This window comes from Wasmannia auropunctata, unplaced genomic scaffold (assembly GCF_000956235.1).
Source record: "Wasmannia auropunctata unplaced genomic scaffold, wasmannia.A_1.0 LD335828.1, whole genome shotgun sequence".
Taxonomy (NCBI): Eukaryota; Metazoa; Arthropoda; class Insecta; order Hymenoptera; family Formicidae; genus Wasmannia; species Wasmannia auropunctata.
The window spans coordinates 2,509,830-2,523,317 of record NW_012027062.1 but is presented as its reverse complement, the minus strand read 5'-3'; the positions used below and the strand labels follow the sequence as shown (position 1 = coordinate 2,523,317).

The 13,488-nt window shown below is 45.1% G+C and overlaps 1 protein-coding gene across 3 annotated transcripts in view; it reads right to left on the bottom strand.

Moving 5' to 3' along the window:
* Positions 1-13,242, bottom strand: part of LOC105455960 (melatonin receptor type 1B-A-like) — a 150,679-nt gene extending 137,437 nt beyond the window's left edge. The window contains exons 1-2 of one of the 3 annotated variants that reach the window (XM_011699683.1): positions 11,815-13,242; positions 6,343-6,765 (exon numbers count right to left, since the gene is read on the bottom strand). The gene's annotated coding sequence lies outside the window, so the exon portion shown is untranslated. Of the gene's footprint in view, positions 1-6,342; positions 6,766-11,814 lie in introns of those variants that run through there. The other 2 variants (XM_011699684.1, XM_011699687.1) reach the window with 2 other exon arrangements.
* Positions 13,243-13,488: the final 246 nt, after the last annotated feature.

The window sequence follows — 13,488 nt, the reverse complement described above, 5'->3', positions numbered from 1 at the left end:
CCGAGAACGACGACTCGGCTCGACTGGCTCGAGTGCCCGCTGCGAGGCAAATCCGATCGCCGGGATAGAGCACACTCGCGGTCGGGTTCCCTTTCTGTTCCGAAGCACCCGTCTACCGATAATGCCGCCGATTGTGCGTTTCGCTCTAGGAGCGGCGCGACCGTGTAATAAAGTCGCCCGTAATCGCGGACTAATGGCCGCTCGACGACGTTGATTGTCCCGATTGTATGGACCGCGGCGCGGCGTCGCACCTCGCCGCGTCGCAGTTCCGCGTTATTAAATTCGGTGTCGTGCTCGTGCTCTGCCGAGCCGCCGTATATCAGCGGCCACGTGTACCAGAACACGCGCGTATACAGAGTGTCCCAGAATCCGGCGGCTTTAATTTCCGTCGTTAATAAAGCTCTCTCTCTCTCTCTCTCGGTCTCTTTCTCTCCTCCCCCCTTCCCTTTCCGCCCTCCTCTCGCCCATCGAGGGTCCAAAAGAGGTATCGCCAGATATGCGAGATCGATAAGAAGACGCGTTTCGCGCGCGTCACGGAATGAATATTAATATGAAACACGATTAAGACGACAGAACCTCCGACCATTAATTTTAATGGCAAATTCATTATATGGAATGCATTTTTTCCGTGACTAAAATGTCGATGATCGAAAAGAGGTTTCTTCCCGCGAGATGAAACCTCTGTCACATACTTGTTATTAATAAAGTCTTATTACCCGTTCGAAGAAAGTAAATTTGCCTTTTTCCAAAATTCTAAATGCAATCGTTAATTTAATCGTATTGACGAGCAAGTACCTAACGACCTCTCGAATCCTCTCTCTACGAAAGGATCGTTCCCAAAATCCAAGAAGTGTTGTAAGAGTTAAACACGGGAATTGTGGAACACCCTGTACGCGCAGAGCCGGTATCGCGGTGCGCGGACGTTTGGCATAAATTTTCACCTCAACGAATTTCGCGAATTTATAGCCGCTGCCGCGCGGCAATGTATCGCGAATTCCTCCACGCGCGTGACGCAGTTTTTTTTTTTTTTTTTTCGTAACTGCTACAATTACGTAGACTGCGGTGGAGAGACCGCGTAGCACTATTACATGACTATCGTTAATTAGCGCTCCAGCACGGCCACTTGATATTATGTAAAATAATGGAAATGAGTAACTACGCGCGCTGATTAAATTACAAGCGATTGTCGCGTAACTGAGTTAACCTTAATTGCGGAATCAACGGCTATTTAACGAGATTTCGTCTCGTCGAGTCGCGCTGATGCGACGACATTGCGAAAGTAATAAACGACGATGATTCACGGGGTTGAATTTCGGCGTATCGCGCATCTCCCCTCTTAATATCACTGTATCTATCTTGTTGACAACTAACAGCGGTTGACTAATTAACTCGTGTTAATGACTGCCAATCGCGGAAAGCGGATTAATGCTTAACGAAGTTAATAATTAGTCATAATCTCCCGTCCCGTGGCAGGTGGCGTTTAATTAGTTAGGCACGAAGATCACGTCTCAGAGCGTAAATATTTTCGTCGCTGTCCTCATTAGTAATAATCGCAATTTGCTCGTCGAATCCCGGCGTCAATGGATCGACGATGAGTCTCTCAACCGCATCGCGCTCGCCGGCGTAAATTCGATCACACGGCGAGCATGGACGTCTTTGTTCGAAAAGAATTTTGCGCGGTGCCTGTGGCCGTTTGACACAATTAACGGGACACCGGAAAGGAAGAGCCGTTACAACGAATCGATATTCGTACAGCCCACGCGGGGCAACAGATGACGGCGAAATTACGGGTATATGTGCGTTGGTGAGTGTTCAAAGAACGTACTGTCACGAGGATCTTGAAAAAGGCTCGCTCGTTTCCTGAGACGACGGTGCGACAACGACGACGAGTCCGCGAGTCGTCGAATACGCATCCACGCATCGGAACATTCGGAACGCGCACGTTGGCGGCCACGACGCGGACGCACCGCGACACGTGCCATCGAACGCCTGCACAGAGCATCGAACTCGGTGAGTAACTTTCTCAGCATCATGGTTGTCAACTTTTCAACCATGAGAAAGATTTTGCGATACGTAAGCTCGATCTTTTGAAATGTGGACTCACGACAACTTGGAAACAAGCTCTCCATATGTGTCAGAAACATTAGCTCAGAATAATGCTTGCCGAAATTTCGCTTTTTAAATTTAACTCAAGGGAAATGAAATTAATTATATCTTTCTTTTAAAAAAAAATCTGTTGATATTCGTATATATGGCACATTCTATTGAAAGAATTAAAATAAGTTAGGACAAGTGAAGAAATAGAATATTTGGAAAATAAAAGTTTCGTTTGCGTTAAGTTTATTTGCGAGAAATAATTCTTCACATTTATCGCTTCATGTATCAGTATTTTAATTAATTGACTTGTCACTTGTCTTATTTTAATTTGTTATATATTTTTAACAGTTTATTGCATTAGCTAGAAACATTCGAGGTTCTCATTCATTGAAATGTCGAGAAATTAGAACAAGTGTAGGATGGAAACCGCGTGACAATCACGACGAAACAAGAAACGTGAACGTGACAGGCAAAGAACGCTGATATATCCGCGCTCTGACGCGCGCGATCTCTCGCGACTAGGTTGCCATCCGTCCTCTTTTTCCCGGTCACTGTCCTCTTTTTTAAGGCATCCAAGATAGTTATGAACGTCCGGAATTTTAGGACTTTTAGGAAATCTAAATATTTTGACTCCTACCACTGTAATTATTCAGAAACGAGCCGCTAACCTGCTACACGCACTTTTTTTTATATGCGTTCGGGGTTGCACACGAAACGTCTGGGTTTTTGGTTTGTATGTTCTAGTTTTGAAAATTTTAATATGGCAACTCTACTCGCGACGTTTTTCGCGCGTGATCGCGAAAAGGAATTCCTCTCGCGCGGGCTGAAACAAAAATTCCCGCCGGTCGCTTGAGAATATTTAGTCGATTGTGAACGCGCTCCTCTTTTTTACGCGACGCGTCCAATTGGAACGCGTAACGCGTAACGTGCGAATCGGAATGCGATCGTTCGCGACGGTCCCGACAAAGGGACGCGAGGACGAGGGTCAACTTGACCCTCCCCGGCAGTCTCATCGCCGGTATACACCGGGCGACTCCGCTACGAAATAAAGCTACAATGCGCACATGCCCCCGCAGGGATCGATATGTTTACACGACCGGGGTTACGTAAACGCGAGGAGAAGTTCGTTGACTCTGCTCGCTCATCGCTCGAGACCGCGTTTGCTTGAAACCCTCGACTCACGGGCCTATATCTGTCTGCGCTTTGTGAATCGTCTTATTCGCTCGTCTAAGTTTCGCGAGTATTGAAATAAAGTCGTAATTTCGGAGAGTTCGATCACCTACCTACGGATATACGAAAAGACATACCGACGACGCCGATCGTCGTTGTCTTCTTTTGTCGCGAAAAAGTGGAGTCTCGATAGAGCGTCGAGTGTCTAATCCCATCGAAATCACATCGGTTTCAATTCCTGAGAAATAATAGGGATTAAAACGGGCGTTTGAAGTGAAACGTTTCATATTACCGCTGCGTATTGTCGATCGATAGCTTTCAGGTGAAAATACGTAGAATCGCGAAATTCTCTGCGTGAGGATGAACTTTTGGCAATATTATACGGCAACGAATTCACTTCGGTACTTTATGATAATTTGCAGACATTGTAATCAACCACAAGTTGCCAATTATTCGACGAATATTTACATAACGTCGAAACCGTCGGAAGATGATTACATTAGGAAATGCTGCTGTCATCAAAATAAAAAGGGATTTTTAAATGTCGAACCGTTTCTCGAAATTACGTCGCGCCACAAAGGGTTAAAGTCGATTCGCGTGCAAATTCGTTACATCGATAATCGAATGACGGTGCGGGCCACTGGAAAATTACGACAATTACAGAAATTACGGGAATTAAATGAACCATTTATTTCGAAAATGGCGGAAGGCGTACGTTAAATCACAATGGAATTAAATAATCTACAAATTAGCGAAACACAGACTGATGCACTATATACAGGATAGCGTATTACAGAGTGATTGTCGAGAACGATGCATTATATAGAGTTACTGAAAACAGAATACCATAAATATACCCTTCTAATATGAGGATATAAAAGTATTAGAAAATTAAGATAAGAAAGATAGGAGATAGCAACTTTTTTAAGCAAATTTTCTCAAATGTTTTCTCTCGTGTTTTTCGTAGAGATCGTTCCTATATACGCCTTAATGATATTTCAACAATCCATATTATGTGCTGTTTTCAAGGCATAAAAATATTAAAGATTCGGCTTCGTTTTTCGTTTTCGTTTTCTTTACGTTTCTTCGACTCCGCCGCACTTGGTCGATTCGCTTTAATTTTGTAGATCCAAGAAGATCAACGTCGCGAGTTACGGAGATTGAAATAAGCCCGGCCGAGCTCGATGTTAGTCGTATCACCGATATGCGGTGCACCCGCGGAATCTCCGCGGAAAGAAGATATATTCAAATGTATGCAGGCTTTGTGCGCGGAGTTCCGAGATGCAAATATTTATACTAGAGTGAATTTACAATCCGACGGCGTTAATTATGCTTTCTCGCAGTCCCCGCTCGGAATTGAATACCGGTAGCAAAATGGGCAAAATGGCAAGTATATATATATATATATATATATATATACATACCTCATCTCGCCTGACAATTATATCCGAGATGGCATTTTTACGGAATTGGTAAGAAGTGCCGTTTCGCGTTTGTGCGTCCCTGCAACGTTTGCGGCTTCTTTGCGCTCTCGCTGTATTACGTTATTACCTAACGATCGTAATGGTTGCGACGATTTTCGGGGTAGTTCCGTGCCACGAAAACACCAGAGGCGGTTTACGATCCTCGGGTACTCGGAGTACCAAGAATCGACTCGTTCTCGTGAGCGCGGGCAATATCGGTCTTTCGCAGACGGTGAAACGCTTATTCTCCGTCTGCAATCAGCCGCCGATCGAACGCGTTGGCTTACAAGTCAATTAGGCCGTATTCTTGCCGGGGACCGAGAATTACTTTGAATATTGCCTCGCAATTAACCGCGGTCGACCATTGAGGAGTAATAGCGCGGGCACGCCGGCAGTTACGACTTCCACCGGCATGAGCGGATATTGCGGTGCCTTCATTCATTGCATTCCGTCGTCAAGATATACGCAACACGGGGCCGCGCTTAACGCGCATTACATTCGGCATTGTATTGGTGTTTCATGTAAGCCGCGGCATATCGAATCGCCACTGCGGCAATTCGTTCCGATCGCAAAGATCGCATCGATGCACGTTCGGCCCTTACTCGATCGATAAGGATAACATTTACTTTTTCGTACAAGAAAATAAGCTTCTCCGCGATGAAACGAACGAGTAAAGCGTCGAACGATGTTGGGAACAGAAACGACTTTCACAATCTCGCTGTGATAAAATTTACAGAGTAACGTCGAAAGACTAAACCTTATCAACACGATTTCACTCTATTATTCCAATCACACATGGCGAGAATATCATCGTCACATTTGTGATATAAAGTGATACATATTTGATATATATATATATATATATATATATATATATATATATGTATGTAAAATAGGATATATTTCGAATCCCTTCACGCGCGTATTATTTATATTTTTATTATATACTTTACGAAAGAAGTTGCCGCGCATATCTTGATGACGCGCGATAAACTTGTATATGTTATTCTATATACTGAATAATTCATAAGAGAGAGTAGAAGTTTCAAACGAATGAATGAAAAAGTTTTATCCTCGATAACATCTTCTACTTGAAGAGTTGGGTGGAATCAGGATATAAGTTTCGGAAGCATCGTTTTGGTTATAACTTAGATAACATAACATTACAAAAGGAAGATGAATCGTTTTGATCTAAAAATTATGACAGGAAAATGTGCCATGTTTTTATGTATATCCGTATTCCATCAAACTTTTCTCAATGTGATTGTTGATTCCATTTATTTTAAAATATATACACCCAAAGTATAGCGCCGTCTGCATAGCCGTCTTTGAAGGCATGAGATATAACCGAGATAATATTTGAATAACCGACTTTCTTAAATAATATAGAGTAACTGTTTGTACTCCTGTTTATAAAATGATGGTTGTTGGTTAAACAAAAGTAAATCAATACGCTTCAATTGGCCGACAATATTGTTTCGCGAGATAGAAAGAGATGCTTCAGAGAGGCTTCCACATCCTTCGGGTCTTCCAGAAGTGCCAGTCGGTTTGCCCGCAACTAGGCAGACGCCACTGACAAAGGGCACTTGATAGTGAGTGAAGCAGTACTCACCGGTCACTGGAGAGCGATCTGCTCCTCGAAGGATGCGTCCGTGCTTGTACACGTGGGATCCGGTGCGGCCAGTCAAATCGATGCGCGCGATCACACGCGCGTCTCGCACACGTGTTTCATTAACGTCGCGATAAGAACGCGCTCACTTATCATGATTATCAAGCCGCGCACCACCACCATCGGGGATTACTCGACGCGACGCGAATCGATTCGAATCTTCCGGTTAATAACACCGCGCGATTTCATCTCGTCGTCTTACAGCGCGCCGTACGCACTACGTACTCCCCCTCGGATCGTTCGTTCATCTTGCAGCGCGGGCGACAATGCAGGTACGATGATGGACCGGCGATGGTGAGGCCGAGGGCGAACTCGTGGGACGATTACGTTGCAGTCGACAGTAGCCTGCGGGATGTAGAGCGAGCCCTGCGAAAGATCACGCCTTTCACACAATGCATGCCGGGGCGGCATAAAGATATCGATCGCCACGTCATATCACGTGCCGCCGATCGTTTCGTCGAGAGACCCGAAGGTCAACGCGACGGTGTGTGATTCAAAAGCGAAGCCCTTCGCGATGGCGTAATTAGGCGAGCCTGCATGCAGAACACACATACAGAGGAAACACGATGCGCGCGCGCGCGCGTCTCGGCTTGTTTTTTTTTTTTTTTTCAAGACATGAATAGTACGAACTCGTATCGAAGCCCCATTATTTTTCTACTTCAAACTATACAAACCGGAAGCACTCTCTACTGCTCAATGTACCTTTCAAAAGCCGCACCTTGGTTTTATAGTATCTTTTCATTTCCTTTTCCCGTTTGCCCTTCGATCGTCTCGAGCATTATAACATTCAAGCACAAATCTTCTCTTCAAAGCGTGAACGGTACGAGTTCATTGCAATTGACTTTGTAACTTTAATAAATTCATAAATTGATCAGAACAAATTGTATGAATTTTTGCTTACATGCGGTTGACTAATTTTGCACTTGGCAGTCTACTCGCATCGCCTAATTACATCTCTCACTTTTGATTTCCATAAACAAATTCCTTTAAAAGAAACCTTCCGTGTCCTATAAACTGCGTAAATTCGCATGCCGTCCGTAAACCGCGAGATCGAACTTTGTACAGCTCTTTGACTTGGAAAGGTTTCTTTGTAAGGACGACTTTATAATAAGCTTCGCCGAAGTCTTAACAAGTAATCGGGGCAATTTCAACCGGGCGATCCCGAAATTCAGACAATTTTATTATAGCAGGCAAACGGCGAGCGAGGAGGGGGGGGGGGAGGGCGAGCATTCGAGAAAAGAAACCATTATATACGCGGTATTTGTTGCAATTATTTATAGCGCGCGTAAATTTTATCGCGCGGTAACGAGCGATCGCGAAAATGCGCCGTTTACTTTTATTGCCCACGCTGTGCACGTTCCGCGCCCGCGGGCCCCGCATATAGGTACACGTGCGTCCTGTGTATTTGACATGCACATGCATACGCGCGCGCGCGCGCACATGCTACACGTGCAAGAGAGATACGCACGGGCGAACCAACGAACGGACGTACGAATTCGCGCTGGTGAACAGTGCGGGCTATGAATACGCGAGGAGCGTCGTTCGCGTGTACGACGTCGTCGGTGACGCCGATTGAGGGCCGAAGGTCCACGTCCCATGTCCATCGCGACGGGGCTACATCGTCGCGGTCCGCCGCCGGCCTGTATGTGCCATTGTCGAGAGTGACGAGCGACGACACCGACGCGACGCCGGGCGAGACAGAGAGCACACCACCTGTTACACGCACCCCGCTATTTACAAGCGACAACGTGCCCCGTGCACCCCGTCGAATATTTACATATTCATTATATTCCACGCGCGCTTTCGAACGCCACGTTCGGATTGAGATCGATCGAGTAGACCGGTTGCGACGGAGATCCAGCACCGGTGTCCGCGCTCTCGCGGCCGCGGGCTTCGCGCTTGCGTCAACGGAATTCGCGTTCGCCGTAATTCATTACGATAATTGAAACGCCGCGCCCGCGCGAGCGCAATTAACGCGAGTCCCGCAATTGAAATATTTCATTTTGCGTGCGAGCTATATTATTCGCTTTATGGTCCGCGGAGAAAGAGAAAGAGAGAGAGAGAGAGAGAGAGAGAGAGAGAGCCGAGCGCATACGGCTATACATTACAACGGGGCGACTTGGTAATATTACACCACCACCGCGCCGTCGCCGCCGCTGCCGCCGCCGCCGCCATTGTCGGCCGTAATAGAAAGGCATTGTCATATAAATTCATATTATACGATAACGGTGATACGTCGGTATCAGCTTCCTGTTTTAACGCCGTAAGAGCCGTTAAAAGCGTCCCGTTCCGCAACGAGCGCTATCCGAATCCGCGCCGAAAATAGTCGCCTTTCCTCGCCCAACGTCGTGTAAACGCGCCGAATGAATCATTCGCGAGTGTACGCGCGCGAGTTCGCCGCGAAATTATATCCGGTTACATCGCGCGCTACATTTGAGATGAGTGCCATTTTGCAGATACGTTACGCCTGGTCTCACGTTATTAAGAGCCTCGAGAAATTTTCGTGGCTACCTCACATTCGTCTCGTATTGTGCATTTCAGATTATCTTTCCGCGCGTTACATCTTAAAATTTCTATTATAATCTATTAAAATCTTAAAATTAAAATTTGTTATCCGATCTTTGCTTTTATTTTATTTTCATATTTGCACTTCGGCACTCACGATATTTTCAATACCTCTCCCCCTCTCCTCATGTGCGTGACTCCCGTGGAATTGAAAATTGTAAGAAGCTGTCATTCCTTGAGTACGAGAGTTGTAAGATGTTCAATAAATTCTCTTTATATTTATTTCTCTTTATGTTCTTATTTTTTTATACGCTATACTTTTTTTTAGAACAAAAAAAGTTATGTCATTATTATTTAAAGCTTCTGTCAGCTTCTTATAATTTACCACACTACGCTTACAGAAGTTCACATGCACACGAATGTTTCTGTACAAATTTAGCAGTTATTTTTTCCGACTAATACGAAGCATCATAAGCCACGAGGGAAATATTCAGGTTCAGATACCATCAGCCTTTTAGCGTTAATGAATTGTATATACAGCATGATTGAAACTTATCATCTTTGTAAATTTTAAGTGCTTAGATAAAAAATTTGTCTTTTTTCTAGAAAGTGTATTGAGAAACAAATTGATTGTGTGATATGTCATTTCAGCATTTCATTTTTATCGTTCGATTTTATGTACTAGAACATTCAGAAAATGGAAGATAATCATATATCATCCTATATTGTATTAACGCTAAAAAAAGCCCGATGCTTACTTCGATAAGACATTCTAATATGACTGACAAAAATAGAAAAGATTTAAGAGGATATATTGTTAAATTTATTTTGTCAAATTGAACCTTATTTAAGTCGTCACTGCACCTAGTTAATAAATAGTTATTTTTAAATAAAACAATATAGTTACTTTTAAATAAAACAATAGAATTTAACCTAAATTTGGGTTAAATTTAAACTGTTTTAAATTATTATTAACTGTTTTAACTCCATTGTTTTAGTAAAAAATGACTATTTATTAAGTAGAAGCAGTGGCGACTTAAATAAGGTTTAGCTTGACACTACACGGAGAGAATTTTTTTTTAAATTTACCTTGCAAATCATGTTAATTATGGGACAATATAGTATTTAGACAAATTTTACTGTGCACTACAATAAGATTTCGCAGTAAAATTTATTGTAGTGCACAGTAAAATTTACCTAAATACTGTATTGTCTCACAAGTAACATGATTTTCAGGGTAAATTTTAAAAGAAAATTCTCTCCGTGTACAGATTTAACAGTGTAGAGGTCAAAAACATAGTGTGTGTATACCACATATAAAAGTTAAATTCCATCGATTAAAACACTAATTATTGTTAAATTGTAATAAATAACACTGCAATTAAGCCAATAGGGAAGCGAGTTAAGTTTCAAGTTATTTGCTTACCTTCTCCGATGTCTCTCTTTGTGGAAAAGATAAGCAAATAAATTGTTACTAGACTTGTCACACCTTTGCGAATTTATACAAACAAATGGTATTTAATTATTAAAAATTATCAACTTGTTTTCTATTTGTTTTTTATGCCGAGTTTATGTGCATACAACTTTCTTTATTTCCGTACAATGCATTTCCTTATACGCGTCTCCGGCTGCGTTATTGATGAACTTTTCTGGAGTTATGACGGAGGAACTTTTTTTGTGGCAAATGGTCAAATCAACAGGTCATGGCAAATTTTTTATTATATCTTCTAATGAAATCGATAAACGACATAACATTAAGGGTAACGAAAATCTTTATTATTTATCATTCGCGACGAACAGATGAGAAAGTGTTCAGTTTACAAAATGCGTGACACATATTTCTACTTGAATGTTTAAATTGTGGACGACTTTATATAAACGCAAATTACATTTATAGATATACATTATATATATTACTCTATTAATTAGTTTACTAGATAAGTTGAAGCGTGCACTGCTATGCCATATAAATTGTTCTTATAGTACAAAAATATCGTTTTCTCTATAAACAAGTCTATAGGAAGCTATTTCTCGGTTTTAACATAAAGGCACTTGATTCCTTTCATATGAAAGCTATCCATACAGATACATGCATTCATATTGCAAGGAAATTATACATCGGGGATACCAGAGAGTTACATCCATCAATTCGTATTCACACCGCACATTTAACGTTAAATCTATCTGATGCTCATCCCACGACGTTACACATCGAATGCAATCTTCGTATTGTACATAAAACTTAGAACTTGAACGGCAACATTCAACGGTAAACGCAGTGCTAAATGAATACCGTAAATTGAAAAAGATCCAAGTGCCAGAAAAATAGAAAAAATTGTGAGAGAGATAAATAAATATATCTAAAGATTTATACAGGATTTATAAAAATAAAGTTTAACACGAGGATAAAATTCCTTTCGAATCCTCTGCGTTTCCGGTATGCACTTGGATCCTAATTTACGGCGATTAATCGGCGACGCGAGTACGAGTCATTATCGTGTATCAAGAGATATCAAATCGGCGCCGGACAACAACACCATCAACGTGCATACATCGATCATCTCAAATAGCAAATATACACCAACAGTAAATTGCGTGCAAGCGTGTGACGAGTACGATTATGCAGAACATCGAACAAGACTGATCGCAAGTACGAGCGGGCGTCGCGGGCGGGCGAGCGAGCGAGCGAGCCGCGCCGAGCCGAGACGGGACGGGACGGGACCAGCGTGTCGGCCTGACATACCCTCGTCGGGGTTGCCGCTACCCGCCGACGCCGTTGATCGCCGTCGCGCAAAGTCCGCAAGGCGCGCGCTCGCAGCGACACGCACCGCGTCGCGGAACGTGGCATGGCACCGCGCGTTATACGTATATCACGCAATCCAAAAGGAATCAAATGATCATTCGGTTTACCGTCGTCGTTCGGAACAACCCTCGCGGACGTGCATAGCATCACGTTCGAGCATCGTTATCTTCTCTGTCGTATGTTCCCCTCCCAGCCACCCCTCTATCTCTCCCCGCTCGCCACCGACTATCCCTTTCTCTCGCTATCTCTCTTTCTCTCCTCTCTCCCTGTTTTCCCGCGTTCTCGCTCTAACGCCCTCCCTGCCGGTAACAGGCGCCCCGGCTTCTCTCTTTCTCTCTCTCTCCCTCTCTCTCCCACTCCTGTTTCTGTCGTACCCTCTCTATACACGAGAATGCACGCTTCAGGCGAGGTTTAAGGACCGTCACGCGAGTACATTTTCTTACACGAATGTCCACCTCGGAGGTCCCGCGGGCACGACGGACACGACGCCACGGCGTCTACACCATCCTTCGTCCTCTTCTGTGCGTCGCGTATCCCAGTCTTCCCCTCTTTCTTTCTCTCTCCCTCTCGCTCCTTCGGACTCACTCCTCCTCTCTATCCTTTGCGCTCTCGCTCGCCGTTGCACTCGCCCCTGCTGCGCGGCCGTCGTCTCTCGACGTCGAGAGAGAGATCGGGGCGACGGACGACGGGAGAACTTGCGGAACGTGAAATCGAGATCTGTTTCGTAGTAGGTGCGCCGTGTGTCCGTGTAGCTTAGCACGTGAGCCGAAAGCGGAGTCGAGGAGAAGACGGCGACGGTGGTACGGTGGCCGAGCACGGTGCACGGTACGAGCGGCGTGGCGTTGTTGTGCGAAGGGCGAGCGTGATCGTGGGAACGAGAGAGAGCGACGAGATCGGCGACGAAGACGACGACGACGACGGCAATGGTGGCGGCAAGGGGTACAGCAGAGGGCGAGAGCGTGCATATACAGAGAAAGAGAAAGAGAGAGAGAAAGAGACAGAGAGAGGCGATGAGGGAGAGTGGGAGGAGAAAGAGCGAAGGTGCAGAGGAGACAGATTGAGCGAGAGAGGTGATGGAGAAAGGGGGGGAGGAACGAGGTGGTAGTACTGCACTCGTCCCGTCTCTCTCTTCCCGCGGCGACTGCGACTCGCGCACGGAAACCGCTCGGGATAGTCGCGTGCCTCCCGAATAGTGCCAGCACCACGAGAGCAGCGAGTTGATGACGATGATGATGACAACGATGTAAACGACGTTGAAACGGTGATCACGGAGTTGACGAGGACAGACGGCGCTCGATCGAGAACGACCACAACGACGACGACGACGACGACGACGACGACGATGACGACGACGACGACGACGATGACGACGACGATGACAGGAACGAGGGGAAACGTAGAATCGTCGCCAAATCCACGCCGATGGGAACGACGATGATGAGGAGAATGACAACGATGATGACGACGATGACGACGGCAACGAAAACTCCGGCGACGATAATGCTGTTCTAGGCGTCGCGGCGCTCACACACCGGCTCACTGAGCCCGAGGTGGGCGACACCGGCGGAACGGAGGATCACGGCTACGACCGACGAGGACCGAGAGAACGAGCCGGAGCTTTCCGACGAGAGGCGCAGGCGCGACGGACGCAGCCGTTCGCGAGTGCCTCTCCGTCCCCGTGTTTCTCCGCGTTCTCTCTCTCTCTCTCTCTCTTTCTCTCTCTCGGCCTTCTCGCCTGTTCTTCTTTCTCTTTAGCTCACCCCTCGTCTGCTTTCATACGC